Consider the following 15,493-nt stretch of genomic DNA (forward strand, 5'->3'; position numbering starts at 1 on the left):
AGAATTTTAGAAACACTGCAGTGGCCTCTGATGAATTCTGTTCTTGCTGTATGAATGCTACATGAAAGAAGTTATAGCCTGGATGTGTCACTGATTTTCCTGGAATCCAGGAAAATCAGTGACACATCCAGGCCATAACTTTTTTTTTTTTTTTGAGGAGACACTAAAAAAAAAATTGCAGGGAAGGATTGTTGAGCTGAGTAAACTGGTTAAGTTTACCCATTTCTACAATCCTGGTGATGCACACCAGGATTGTCATTTTCAGTGAATCTTGAAATGTCCCAATTGCAGAAATTGGGAATTGATTTCTTCATTTAATAAATAATAATAAATAAATAAATTTTCTGTTTATATTCCGGGACGACCAAATGGTCAGAGGAGTTCACAAGATAGACAGAATACAAGAAACAGCACCGTATTCAGTAGTCACGGGCTTGAACCCCAGTTACTCAAGGCATTTAGTAGTTCCTTGTCTAAAAGGAAGTCCTAAATGAGAGAAATAAAATGAGAATTCAATGACTCTAGATTCATTTTTCAAAAAGGGATGATATATCAACAGCCCTCAACCTGTTTTTTTAAGATCCTACTACATACACCAATAAACTGATATGCACATTTTATGTTTAAATCAATAAAATTATTGTAGAATTAGTTTTTCTATTGTTTATTTATCCAAAAAATAAGTTTGGTGCTCAAGTTAGGATTTCCCTAGGACCACTTATAACATACAAGTCTATTGCTCCTTGTCTTTTGTATCCATGTACTTTCACTTTTAAGGAACCAATTAACAACAGATATTGAGGGCTCACTGTTCCTTCTTTATTTTATTGCTAGTTTTCCATCCTAATAAATGCTTTGACTGAATATTATTGTTGTAGTATGGGTAGTTGTTTTAGGTCTAAATTTTTCATATTTTGTAGGAAGTTATCTGGCAATGCTCGTATGGGTATCTGTCAGTTTTTGAAATGGGTAGCACAAGGATTATGGCATTCTGCTGCAAACTTTTTTGGATTTTTGCTCTTGTGGACTAATGATATTCCACTTCTAGCAAATGGTCTCGTAAGTACTTATAATTAATTACATTATTTATTAATATTTTTCAAGTATAAAAGTGTCAAGTAAAAATTCTAATATCTTTTATCATGCTCCAATAGAGAGAAATTTAATAACATTTCTGTGTTTTGATGTGTTGTATTCAAGTGCCTGCAGTGAGATTCTCATCACATATGCTGGTCTGTTTATCAGTGTGTAAACAAGATAATATGTTGTTTTGAGTAGCAGCCCAAGCATTGACATAGTACTGTAGCTGAATAACTGTTTATAGTTATTCAGAAACGTAGAAAGGCACAGAAACTATGAAGATGTGATCATTCCCATCTCATTAATATCCTTTAAAAATTAATGGGACTGTTAGGGAAGCTGTATAATTTGTCGAATAATGGAAATTAGAATTAGATATCTTAGCTAACAATCAGAAACCATTGGATCACTGTTCTCTAAATGTTTCTGATGGGAATTCTCTCCACTCCTTCATTGTGCAAAGTCACAGGATAGTAATAACTGCAAATCGGCAAAAACTTGATTCAAAATTAAGACATCATTTGAGCAGAACTACAAGAGTGTGTATCGTTTTATGACTGTCTGTCATTGACTAGATGCCCGATTAACTAAGAACTTAGCATAAAGGCATATGATGAACGAAAGCAAGCAGCTTATACAGCAACCAACCACTGGCTAAAGGCAAATTTCTACACATCTATTCTACAATTGTCTTTCCTCAATTTGAATTTATGTCCCCTCAGGTGATTAATCTGAGGAAGACTCCTGTCGACAATGAGCTTGCTTAAACCATTCAAGGCCTTATACATCTCAATCAGATCCCCTTGCAGTAGCCTAGTCTCCAGACACTGCAATTTCCAGAACTTAAGCCTTTCTTTTTAAGAGCAACCCTTTGTTCCCCTCACCAATCTTGTTGCCCTTCTTTGTACTTGTTCTAGCAACTGTACATCCTTCAAAAATTAGGCCTCCAGAAATGTATGCAGAACTCAAAGTGTGGAGGTGATTATCCCTTTGTCTCATACAAAGGGATAATCACCTCCTTGTCTCTGCTAGCAAAATTCCTGTATACCATTGACAACACACCATGAGCTACTCTTGCAGACTATCTGCACTGCTCAGAAAACTTCATATCTGACTGCACGTTTACCCCCAGTTTTTTTTTTTTTTATTCTCCACTACTCTGAGTGTAGAACCACACAGTTCATATGTCACTCGGGGGTTACTGTTACCCATAGGCAGTACTTTACATTTGTCAATGTTAAATTTCAGTTGCTGCCTCTAAGCCGCTCTGCTCAATATTTCTAGATCCTCTTGCAGTAACGTACTTCACTCAGTATTGCCAACCTTCGTATTGTCTGCGAACTTGAGTATTAAACCCGAAATACCTTCATCATTTAATAAATACAGAAAACAACAATGGGGCCAACACCAAACCCTGGGGGACTACACTAATAACATTAGTCCACGAAGAGCAATTCCTCCATTGATTATCACTCTATCTTCTCCCACTCAACCATCCTTTTAACAATTGTAGCAGTTTGCCCTTAATGCCATACTGCTCAAATTTGTACAGTAGTCTTTCATGTGCAAGGTTCAGCATGGTCTGTACATGTTAACAGGACAGACTACTTCTACAGGGATGGGATACACTTAAATAGAAAGGGTGCAAGAATATTTGCTGATGCTATTGAGGCAGTGTTAGGTGGGTCAAAAAACTGCTAGCCTGGGGGGGGATACAAGGACTAACAGATTAACAGTAGCCACCGGCAGAGGTGAAAGTGATTCTTGCACTGTTTCTATTGAAATGAGCAGCAGCCTGGAAAACAAGATGCAGGGTATTTCAGAGACTGTTGGGAGTCATTGTGGTACATGTAAACACATGGACTGTGTTAGGATAGCTAAGAATAGGAACAAGTGCATGTACACTTGTACAAATGTATGTACACCGATGCTAGGAGTTTGGTAAATAAATTTGATGAATTTGAGGTGTTGGTCAAAATATCAAAGGCAGATATTGTTGGAATATCAGAGATGTGTCACACAGATATAAGGAATGCAGAACTGGAATTTGTGGAGTACAATGTGTACAGGAATGATAGACAGGATAGGAATGGAGGAGGTGTTATGCTTTTAGTTAAGAAACATAAAATCCAAGGAAGTGCAACCAGATGACAGTGATGGGCGGTGCAGTGTCAAATCAGTTTGGTGTGACATAAGCACTGGGAAATCAAAATTGAGAGTAGGAATGTGTTATAGGCCTAATGACTCTGATCAGTATAATAAGAAACTGTATAGGGAAATAGTGTGGGGCAGTAAATCAGCGAGTCTTATAATAAGGGATTTTAATTTCCCCAATATTGACTGGAATTTGTGGGTTGGGCACTCAACACACTAGCAAGGCTTTTGTGGATTTATTGGATGATTGTTTTCTACAACAGCAATGTTAGGTTGGCAACTAGAGGCAGTAATACTCTTGATCTGATTATCAGTAGTGATTCTTCATGCATTAAGAATCTGCAGATAAAGGAACCACTAGGTGGCAGTGATCACAGTGTGCTGAAGTGGGATTTACTCAAAGAGGTAACTACCATTAGGGGTAAAGGGAAGGGTTATTGCTTTCGTAAAGGCAACTACAGTGGTCTGAGACAGTATTTAAACTCTATATGGTGGCATCAACAGATGTTACCAACAGCAAATTCAAAATGGGAAGTATTCAAAGAATTAATCTTGGAAGCTACTAGGCTTTACATACCAGCTGAGAAATATTGTTCAAGATTTAGGCCTCAATGGATGTCAGATGAACTAATGAGACATATGGCAGAGAAGAAAATTGCATGGGATACATATAAATTAATGGATGACATGGAAGCCTATGATAGATATAAGCTGCTCTGTAACAAAGTCACAAAGGAGGTTAGGCAGACAAAGGCAGATTACGAGAAATCTTTGGCAAAGGATGCAAAGAAAAGCAGCAAAGAGTTCTTTATCTATGTAAATTCTAGAAGGAAAGAGATGGATCAGATTGGTCCACTGGATCTTGATGGTTCAACTGTTGATGATCCTGCTCAGGTGGCTAACAAACTAAGTGAGTATTTTGCATCTACATTCACACATGAAGAGTTATTCAGGGAGGGTATGCCAGAGGTAAATTAAGCTCTGGCAGTGAGCTAGATGATTTTGTAATAACTGAGAGGAAAGTGGAGGAGAAATTAGCATTAGCATTAGTAGAGGCATATGATGCAAGAAAGCAAGCTTATTCAGCATCAGCCAAAAAAAAAAAAAAACACACACACCACTCCCATTTCACCCCTCCGTTCGTTCGAAATACCTGTCCAGTTGAGCTTTAAATTTGTTTAGGCTATCAACTTCAACAACAAGTGATGGAAGTCGGTTCCACCAACCAACCACCCGCTGGCCAAAGGCAAATTTCCACACATCTATCCGACATCCGTCCTTCCTCAATTTGAATTTATGCCCTCTGAGGTGATTATTCTGAGCGAGATGAAGAATCCCATTGGCATTGAGCATGCTCAAACCATTCAAAGCCTTATACACCTCTATCAGATCACCTCGCTGGTGCCTAGTCTCCAGACTCTGTAATTTGCAAAACTTAAGCCTTTCTTCGTAAGAGCAACCCTTTGTTCCATTCACTAATCTTGTTGCCCTTCTCTGTACCCGTTCCAGCAGCTCTACATCCTTCTTGAAATGAGGCCTCCAGACCTGTATACAGTACTCAAGATGTGGCCTAACCATTGCCTTATACAAGGGAATAATCACCTCCTTATCCCTGCTAGAAAAATTCCTGTATATCATTGACAAGACACCATGAGCTACTCTTGCAGCTCGTCTGCACTGCTCAGAGAACTTCATATCTGCCTGCACAATTACCCCCAGGTCATTTTCATTCTCCACCACTGTCAGTGTAGTACCGCAGAGTTGATACATTGCTCTGGGGTTACTGTTTCCCATATGTAGTACTTTACATTTGTCAATGTTAAACTTCATTTGCCATCTCTCAGCCCATCTGTTCAACCTTTCCAGATCCTGTTGCAGCAGCATAGCGTCAGTAGTGTCCTTAACAACCCTGCCAACCTTTGTATCATCTGCAAACTTGGACATTAAACTTGATATCCCATCATCAATATCATTCATAAACACCGAAAACAACAACGGACCCAACACTGAACCCTGAGGAACTCCACTAATAACGTTAGTCCACGTTGAGCAGTGTCCATTGATTACCACTCTCTGTCTTCTGCCACTCAACCATCCCCTTATCCATAGCAGCAATTTGCCTCCAATGCCACACTGCTCCAATTTGTGCAGCAGTCTTCCATGTGCAACAGTATCAAAAGCCTTTCTAAGATCCAAATATATAATATCAAAGTTATTCCCTGCATCCAGTTCTTTTGTGACTACATCATAGTATCCAATCAAATTGGTCAGGCAAGACCTGCCCTTAACAAACCCATGCTGCGTCTGAGCTATAACTGAATTCTTTTCTAGATGATCCTGCAGTGCTTCTTTAACCAGTGCCTCCATTAATTTACCTGGAACAGAAGTTAAACTGACAGGTCTATAATTACTTGTATCAGCCTTTGATCCTCCTTTGTGAATTGGGGTTACATTTGCACATCTCCAGTCTATGGGTACCTCCCCTGAGTCCAAAGAAGCTCTCATAATTATGGCTAGGGGTTTGCTTACTTCCTTTGCTGCCTCCTTTAATATAACTGGATAGATCCCATTCACCCCAGGTGCCTTTTTTATGTTTATCCTCAACAATCTCTCCTCCACTTTCCTCTCAGTTATTACAAAATCATCCAGCTCACTGCCAATGTTTACTTTACCTACATCATTCTCCTTCATGAATAACTCCTCATGCCTGAATGTAGATGCAAAATACTCGTTTAGATTGTTAGCCACCTGAGCAGGATCCTCAACTGTTGAACCATCAATATCCAGTGGACCAATCTGATTCATCCCTTTCCTTCTTGAGTTTAAATATGTAAAGAACTCTTTTCTGTTTTTCTTTGCATCCTTTGCCAAGGATTTTTCGTAGTCTGTCTTCGCCTGCCTAATCTCCTTTGTGACTTGGTTACAGACCAACTTATATCTATCATAAGCTTCCATGTCACCCATTAATTTGTATGTATCCCATGCATTTTTCTTCTCTGCCACATGTCTCATTAGTTCATCTGACAACCATTTAGGCCTAAACCTTGAACAATATTTCTTAGTGGTATGTAAAGCCTGGTAGCCTCCAAGATTAGTTCCTTGAATGCTTCCCATTTTGAGTTTGCTGTTGGTAACATCATCAGTTGGTCCCACTGTATAGAATTTAAATACTGTCTCAGACCATCATAGTCGCCTTTACGAAAACAAAAACCCTTCCCTTTACCTCTGATGGTAGTTACCTCCTTGAGTAAATCCCACTTCAACACACTGTGATCACTGCCACCTAGTGGTTCATTTATCTGCAGATTCTTAATGCATGAAGAATCACTACTGATAATCAGATCAAGAGTACTGCTCCCTCTTGTTGCCTCACAAACATGCTGATGTAGAAAATAATCATCCAATAAATCCACAAAAGCCTTGCTAGTGTGCGAGTGACCAATCCACAAATTCCAGTCAATATCTGGGAAATTAAAATCCCCCATTATAAGACTCTCTGATTTACTGGCCCACTCTATTTCCCTGTACAATATCTTATTATACTCATCAGAGTCATTAGGCCTATAGCACACTCCTACTCTCAATTTTGATTTCCCTATGCTTATGTCACACCAAACTGACTCGACACTGCCCTGTCCATCGATGTCGACCGCTTCACTTCCTTGGACTTTGTGTTTCTTAATTAATAGCATAACCCCTCCTCACCTCCTGTCCTGTCTATCCTTTCTATACACATTGTATTCCCCAAATTCCAGTTCCGCATTACTTATATCTGTGTGACACCATGTCTCTGATATCCCAAAAATATCTGCCTTTGATGTTTTGAGCAATACGTCAAATTCATCAAATTTATTTACCAAACTCCTAGCATTGGTGTACACGCAGGTATACATGCACCTGTTTCTATTCTTAGCTACCCTAACACAACCCATGTGTTTACTTGTACCGCAATGACTCTCAGCAGTCTCTGAAATATCCTGCATCTTGTTTTTCAGGCTTCTGCTCATTTCAATAGAAGCAGTGCCAGAATCGCTTCCACCTCTGCCAGTGGCTACTGTTAATCTATTAATCCTTGTAACCCCCCCCCCCAACTAGCAGTTTTCCGACCCACCTAACACTGCTTTGACAGCATCAGCAAAAATTCTTACACCCTTTCTATTTAAGTGTATCCCATCCCTGTAGAAGCAATCTCTCCTGTTAACAAGTACAGTCCAGGCTGAAAAAATTCTACCCCTTGAGCCTTGCACAATCCCTCCAGGGCCGAATTGATCGACAAGGCTCTCATCATATACTCCCCCCTATCGTGTCTGGGCAGAATTGCAGACACTTTCAAATTCAATTTGTTGAAGATAAACATAAAAAAGGCACCTGTGGTGGATGGGATCTATCCAGTTATATTAAAGGAGGCAGCAAAGTAAGTAAGTAAACCCTTAGCCATAATTATGAGAGCTTCCTTTGACTCACGGGAGGTACCCACAGACTGGAGAAATGCAAATGTGACCCCAATTCACAAAGGAGGATCAAAGGGCGAAACAAGTAATTATAGACTTGTTAGTTTAACTTCTATTCCAGGAAAATTAATAGAGGCACTGGTTAAAGAAGCACTGCAGGATCATCTAGAAAAGACTTCAGTTGTAGGTCGCTCACAGCATAGTTTTGTTAAGGGAAAGTCTTGTCTTACCAATTTGATTGGATACTATGATGTGGTCACAAAGGAACTGCATGTAGGGAATAACTTTGATATCATATATTTGGATCTTAGAAAGGCTTTTGATACTGTTGCATATGGAAGACTGCTACACAAATTGGAGCAGTGTGGCATTGGAGGAAAATTGCTGCTATGGATAAAAGGATGGTTGATTGGGAGAAGACAGAGAGTAGTAATCAATGGACACTGCTCATAGTGGACTAATGTTATTAGTGGAGTCACTCAGGATTCAGTGTTGGATCCATTGTTATTTTCTGTATTTATAAATGATATTGATGATTGTATATCAGGCTTAATGACCAAGTTTGCAGACGATACAAAGGTTGGCAGGGTTGTTAAGGAGACTAATGACAGATGTTGTTTCAACAGGATCTGGAAAAGTTGAGCAGATGGGCTGAGAGGTGGCAAATGAAGTTTAACATTGACAAATGTAAAGTACTACATATGGCGAGCAGTAACGTCAGAATAATGTATCAACTCTGTGGTACTACACTGACAGTGGTAGAGAATGAAAAGGACCTGGGAGTAATTGTGCAGGCAGATATGAAGTTTTCTGAGCACTGCAGACAGTCTGCAATAGTAGCTTATGGTGTCTTGTCAATGATATACAAGAATTTTTCTAGCAGGGATAAGGAGGTGATTATCCCTTTGTATAAGGCAGTGGTGAGGCCACACCGTGAGTACTGTATGCAATTCTGGAGGCTTCATTTTAAGAAGGATGTGCAGCTGTTGGAACGAGTACAGAGAAGGGCAACAAGATTAGTGAATGGGACAAAGGGTTGCCCTTATGAAGGAAGGCTTAAATTTTGCAGATTACAGTGTTTGGAGACTAGGCACCTGTGAGGTGATCTGATTGAGGTGTATAAAGCCTTGAATGGTTTGGGCATGCTCAGTGCTGATGGAATTCTTCCCCTTGCTCAGAATAATCACCTGAGTGGGCATAAATTCAAATTGAGGAAAAACAGTTGTAGAATAGATGTGTGGAAGTTTGCCTTTAGCCAACGGATAGTTGATTGGTGGAACAGACTTCCATCTTTTGTTGTGGAAGTTCATAGCCTAAATAAATTTAAGGCTGAGCTGGACAGGTATTTGGAATGAACAGAGGAGTGAAATTGAAGTATTTTTTTTTTTTTTTTAGCTGATGCTGCATAAGCTAGCTTTCTTGCATCATATGCTTCTACTCATGCTAATGTGCAATAGTATCAAAATCTTTCCTAAAATCCAAGTATATGATATCAAAATTATTTTTTGCATCCAATTCCTTTGAGACTGATCACAGTATCCAGTCAAATTGGTCAGACAAGACTTTCCCTTAACAAACTCCCACTGTTTTTGTGTGTGTGTGTGTGTGTGTGTGTGTGTGTGTGTGTGTGTGTGTGTGTGTGTGTGTGTGTGTGTGTGTGTGTGTGTGTGTGTGTGTGTGTGTGAACTATAACTACAGTCTTGTCTAGATGATCTGTAATTACTTGTCAGCATTAGTTGAGGCATATGATGCAAGAAAGCAAGCTTATACTGAATCAGCCAAAAAAAAAAAAAAAAAAAAAACCCTTCCCATTTCATCCACACAGTCACTCCAAATGTTTGTCTAGTTCAGCCTTAAATTTATTTAAGCTATCAACTTCCACAACAACAGATGGAAGTCTGTTCCAGCAATCAACTACCCACTGGCTAAAGGCAAACTTCCGCACATCTATTCTACAACTGTCTTTCCTCAATTTGAATCTGTGCCCCCTCAGGCTCTTAATCTGAGCAAGCGGAAATATCTCATCATCATTGAGACTGCTCAAACCGTTCAATGCCTTATACACCTCAATCAGATCACCTCACAGGTGCTTAGTCTCCAGATGCTGCAACTTGCAGAACTTAAGCCTTTCTTCATAAGCGCACCCCCTTTGTTCGTCTCCCCAATCTTGTTACCCTTCTCTGTACTCATTCTAGGAACTCTACATCCTTCCTAAAATGAGGCCTCCAGACCTGTATACAGTATTCAAGGTGTTGCCTGACCATTGCTTTATATAAGGGAATATTCACCTCCTTATCGTAGGAATATTCACCTCCTTATCACCTCCTACGTAGGTGGTAGATGACTATCATCAACTGGTGAAATACCACCACTTTGCTTATTGGAGGCTGGAAGTGGTGAAACCCATGTTTAGTCTCTAGAGCAAAGTTTTCAGCACCCCTCCCCCCATACTTCTCCTTCTACCCATGCACGGTACTAAGTACTATAGGTTTTGATACCTTTTGTGTTTGGGGTTTTCATAAAAAAAAAAAAAAAATCCCTGCTAGCAAAATTCCTATATATTATTAAATATACAGGTAGTTCTCAACTTTACGAGTTAACTCATTCCTAGCACCACTCATAAAGTGGGAATTTATTTCCCATAGACATAAGGTTAGAAATAAGGGTTGCCTTCTCAACAATAAAATTAGTTAGCTAATTAGTTTATGTTTAAACAATGATTGATTTATCAAAAGAAATGAAAACGTAGCCTGTAAACTCAAGCAAATTATAATTATAGAGAAATTATTTACGACTTACAAATGTTAAAGAATGTTTATTCTTCATCATCATCGAATAAATGCACACTCTTTGATCACTCATTATTGGCTTGGCACTCGTTGGTTTGTTGCACAAGGAGTCGTCGTCTTCAGAAATGTTTCAAGAGATGTTTGTTTCCAAGACAATCTTCTCTTTTAATTATAAATTTCATGATTGCATGCATAAGCATTTTTTAATGGCACACAAAAATTGCAACTAACACAATTTGCGTGAAGTAACAAGTTTACAAAGCTTAAAAAAAAGGAATGAAGTGAAGATTCTGAAAATTTATTTATGTTTTTTATATGATTGAAGATTTCAGTAAAGGAGAAACACATTTCACCATAATAATGTAAAAAAACCACACAATTCCTGCTATCAGTATTTTTGCAAATGCAAGAAAATCGATTTTACTACTTGTTTATAATTGCTTGCAGTAACAGAAAAGCCCACTAAATCGGAAAGTGCAAATTGTTTTATGGTCGTAACCTTCAGAAATGTGCTTTAGAAAAATATCACAAATGCATTTAAAAATGATTCTATAATGGAAAATATGATAACGATGAAAGTGTAATGCATTTTAATGATTTGAATTGGTAACTAATACAATTTACAAACCACTCTCACGACCTTTTATATGGCCTTAAGGTCACACTCGTGACCTTAAAAATGATATTTTATAGAGATAAATAGCTTAGTTATACAGCGAAAATTTCAACTTCCAAAAATTTGAAACGAATTATCAAAAAACAATATATTATTGGGTTCATATTATGATATTTTAATGATACGATGGTGTCTCTGGAACTGATTAATATCGTATAGGGGGTACACTGTTTGTATAGCTATGCATGTGGTTTGGAATGCAGTATTTATGAATGTTTAATGTTCATATTTTTGATTTTGTTGATACTGTTTGATTTTGTTTGATACTGTTTGATTTTGTTTTTTCCCCAACTTGATAGTTGGGGAAAAAAAACTCGTAAACTGAGAATTTGTAAAACGAGAACTCCCTGTATATCACTGCTCAGAGAACTTAATATCTGACTGCACAATTACCCCCAGATCAGATCTTTTCTCCACCTCCCCCCTCGACGTGGGCACCTGTACGTGGTGAGGGGACCTCCCAGTGACGCTGCTGGACTTCCAGACTAGCATCACTGGGATCCAACGCCCACAGCCTAGGTTCCGGGCTTACATCAATGGAATCCGGCGTGTTTGCCGTGCGCTGCGACCCGTGGAAATTCGGAAAGGGGGATCCTGGTGGTTGAGGGGCCCAGCTTCAATACACCACTTTGGCCCCTGCTTCGACAAGACGGGTGGTCCTGGAAGGCCCGGCTAGGATCAATCGGCTAGTAGGCTCGCCTGCGAGGGTCAACCGTGTCAATGCCACGCCCCTACCCTCATGGTCCGAGGGACAGGATTCAGGCTGGCGGCGGTGCGGGTATAGTGTCTGGGTAGCCCTGGCGTCCCACTCCCGAGCGCATTTATTGCATGCCGGGTAGTGGGCGTCCCTTTGGGCTCCGTGGTGGGTGGGGAGCCCGGGCACTGAACAATTAAATAAACTCTATGAATCCTGATAAACTCATTTCTTCAGGGGCCCCAACCCGGTCCCTATCTGCAAACATCGACGACGATCCAGATAGTACTATTAGTACAAAGAGGCAGCGAACAGAGGTAACATCAGGGCCTGTTCCAAGGTTCCTGATTATGCACTCAACCGGTGAAAAACCGATTGGTAAAATGTCGCCCTTTTTTATCCAAAAAGGGTTAGATGGGTTAGTAGGTTCACCCAAATCAGTTAAGAGGCTCCGCTCTGGTGACCTCTTAATTGAAACTAAAAATGACAGGCAATCCGAACATCTACTCCGAGTAACATCAATCGGAGGAATCCCTATAACGGTGACACCACACAGAACACTCAATTCATCGAGAGGTGTCATTTCGGAGTGGGACCTTCTCGACGTCACCGAGGAGGAAATCTGCTCCGAATTAAAACCACAGGGAGTCATTGCCGTCAAGAGAATCACTGCGCGAAGGGATGGAAAAATAGTTAAAACCAGGAGCGTTATCCTGACTTTTAACTCTCCTAAACCTCCTGATGAGATCAAAGCTGGATATATCAACTGTTCAGTGCGTCCATACGTTCCGAACCCTTTACGGTGTTTTAAATGCCAGAAGTATGGACACTCTCAAATGGCCTGCCGTGGAGTCCTTGCATGCGCACGATGCGGTGCAAAGGACCACGAAACAACAGCATGTTCAGCCGCAAAACCCACATGTATTAACTGTGAGGGCGAACATCCGGCCTACTCACGAGCATGCCAGAGGTGGAAAGAAGAAAAAGAAATTGAACGGCTGAAGGCAGAGCTAAATATATCATACCAGGAGGCAAGGAAATCGGTCAAACCCCTGAATATCAACAGACCTACCTACGCCCAGAAGGTAGCAGGGAGATGCTCCGTCGGAACTCAGACGGACATGACCATTCCTCCCAAGGAGTCTTTCACTCCTATCGCGCGGTATCTCTTAAGTTCGCAAAAACCTACACATAAGGACCAATCAGCTGCCACTCCTATATCGGTACCTCCTAATGCTCCACAAGTTCCAAAGGTAATTACGAAAGAAAAGAATAAGAAAGGGGAAGTCCCCTCTAGTACCCAAGAAAAAATGGATGTCGAGCAAAAGGAGGTACCCGAAGAATCAGTCTTGGAACTCTTTGCGGAGGAAGAAATGGACACGGGACAGCGTCCATTCTTCCCCAAAAAAGACAAATCCAAGACTGATAAAAGTAAGCCCTCAGCACCTCGGAAGCCGCCTGATGGCCCCACCAAGCCAAAATAATGGCTAAATTCCTACAATGGAATTGTCGTGGATTCCGGCGAAATATAGATGACATCAAGGCCCTCCTGCAAAAGCACGAGCCAGTTTGCTTTTGCTTGCAGGAGACATATCTAAAGGCAAATGATGATCCCACCATGCACAACATCACAGTTTTCCGAAAGGATAGAATTGCGGATGGCTCTGTACATGGGGGAGTGGCTATCCTTGTGGGTAACCATACCCCAGTGCAGCCCTTGCTAATTACAACCAGCATAGAGGCTGTGGCAATTCGCCTTTCAGTGGGATTCTTATTAACTGTATGCTCTATATATTTGCCACCTGGGACTGACATCTCCCAGGCAGACCTTGATGATCTTCTAACGCAGCTGCCTCCCCCTTTCTTACTTCTTGGGGATTTTAATGGACATAACACCCTGTGGGGTAGTGCTAACATCAATCGAAGGGGACGAGTCATAGAGCATATGCTCAATGACAATGACCTTTCCCTTCTAAATACTGGAACAAACACCTTTTTCCACATGCCTACCCGTACTTTTTCTGCCATTGATCTCTCTATCTGCTCCCCTACTCTACTCCCTTCACTCACCTGGGAAGTGGAGGAGAGTCCATACGGTAGTGATCACTTCCCTGTGATAACCTTGTTACACAGTGGGAGACCATGTCTTCCTTTTAGGTTACCACGATGGAAGATTGATCAGGCTGACTGGACTGCCTTCCAACACCAGGCAAATTTTGATCTTAGTACAGTCAGTCAAGAGCCTATCAATGATGCAGTTAAGTACATCACAGAAAATATTGTCCAAGCAGCTGCTAATGCTGTCCCAAAAACATCAGCCCGGTTTCCACCATTTCCTAAACCTTGGTGGAATTCACAATGCACAGCAGCAAAAAAGGCTCAAAACAAAGCGTGGGGGATATTTCGCCGATATCCTACCACGAACAACCTTATAGCCTTCAAACGTGCACGAGCCAAAGCACGTTACATCCGTCGTCAGAGTCAAAAGGAATCGTGGATCCGTTTTACATCATCTGTTAACCAGTCTACCAACTCTAAGGTAGTCTGGGATAAAATCCGGAAAATGAAGGGAAAATATACATCCCACCCTTCTTCAATCCTAGATTATAATGGATGCGCTATTGCAGATCCAACTGCAATAGCTAATTCTCTTGGGGAAACATTCTCCAAGATCTCTGCAACATCTTCGTATTCCCCAGAGTTTCTGGTCCTGAAATATAAAATCGAAAAACAGGCACTTAGCTTTAAATCTAAGAGCATTTATCCCTACAACGGGGATTTCACTATTCTGGAACTGAAAAGGGCCCTCGCTCTTTCCAAAGCAAGTGCCGTTGGACCAGATGGCATCCATTATGAAATGATTAAACATCTTTCATCAAAATCTATGGATTGTCTGCTCCTTCTGTATAACAGAATCTTTACTGAAGGGCAGTTTCCGGACTCCTGGCGAAAGGCTATCGTTCTTGCCTTTCCTAAGCCAGGAAAGGATCCAAAAGTCACCACCAATTATCGTCCTATTGCTCTGACTAGCTGTCTGTGCAAAATCCTGGAGAGAATGGTTAATTCTCGCTTAATATGGTATCTTGAAACAAATGACCTTCTCTCCAACATCCAGTGCGGCTTCCGAAGGAACCGGTCCACCTTGGACCATCTTATTAGATTGGAAGCATCCATCCGGGATGCTTTCCTAAAACGCGAACACTTGGTGTCGGTGTTCTTTGACATGGAGAAAGCGTATGACACAACTTGGAGATTTGGCATATTAAAAGATCTGCATAGCCTAGGCCTTAGGGGGCAACTCCCCATTTTTATTAAAAACTTTTTGGCCAATCGATCTTTCCAAGTTCGTGTGGGATCCTCACTCTCTCTTCCCTTCAGCCAAGAGGAGGGAGTACCACAAGGATCAGTATTAAGTGTCACGCTTTTTGCCATCAAAGTCAATTCCATCACAGAACAACTTCCTCCAACTGTAAACTGTGCCCTCTATGTTGATGACTTTAGCATATTTTGTCAGTCATGCAACATGAGGGTTATTGAAAGACAACTGCAGAAAGCCATTGATCGTCTTAATTCCTGGGCACTTGCTAATGGCTTCAGGTTCTCGTCGGAGAAGACCGTTTGCGTACACTTTTGTCGCAAGCGTAATCTT

The 15,493-nt window shown here is 40.8% G+C and overlaps 1 protein-coding gene across 1 annotated transcript in view; it reads left to right on the top strand.

Annotated features, from left to right (window-relative positions):
* Positions 1-15,493, top strand: part of LOC150091794 (phospholipid-transporting ATPase IF-like) — a 438,958-nt gene that overhangs the window by 383,104 nt on the left and 40,361 nt on the right. The window contains exon 25 of the mRNA XM_090369752.1: positions 921-1,059. The gene's annotated coding sequence lies outside the window, so the exon portion shown is untranslated. The remainder of the gene's footprint in view (positions 1-920; positions 1,060-15,493) is intronic.

This window comes from Mastigoproctus giganteus, chromosome 1, assembly GCF_048544385.1.
Source record: "Mastigoproctus giganteus isolate SK-2022 chromosome 1, ASM4854438v1, whole genome shotgun sequence".
Taxonomy (NCBI): Eukaryota; Metazoa; Arthropoda; class Arachnida; order Uropygi; family Thelyphonidae; genus Mastigoproctus; species Mastigoproctus giganteus.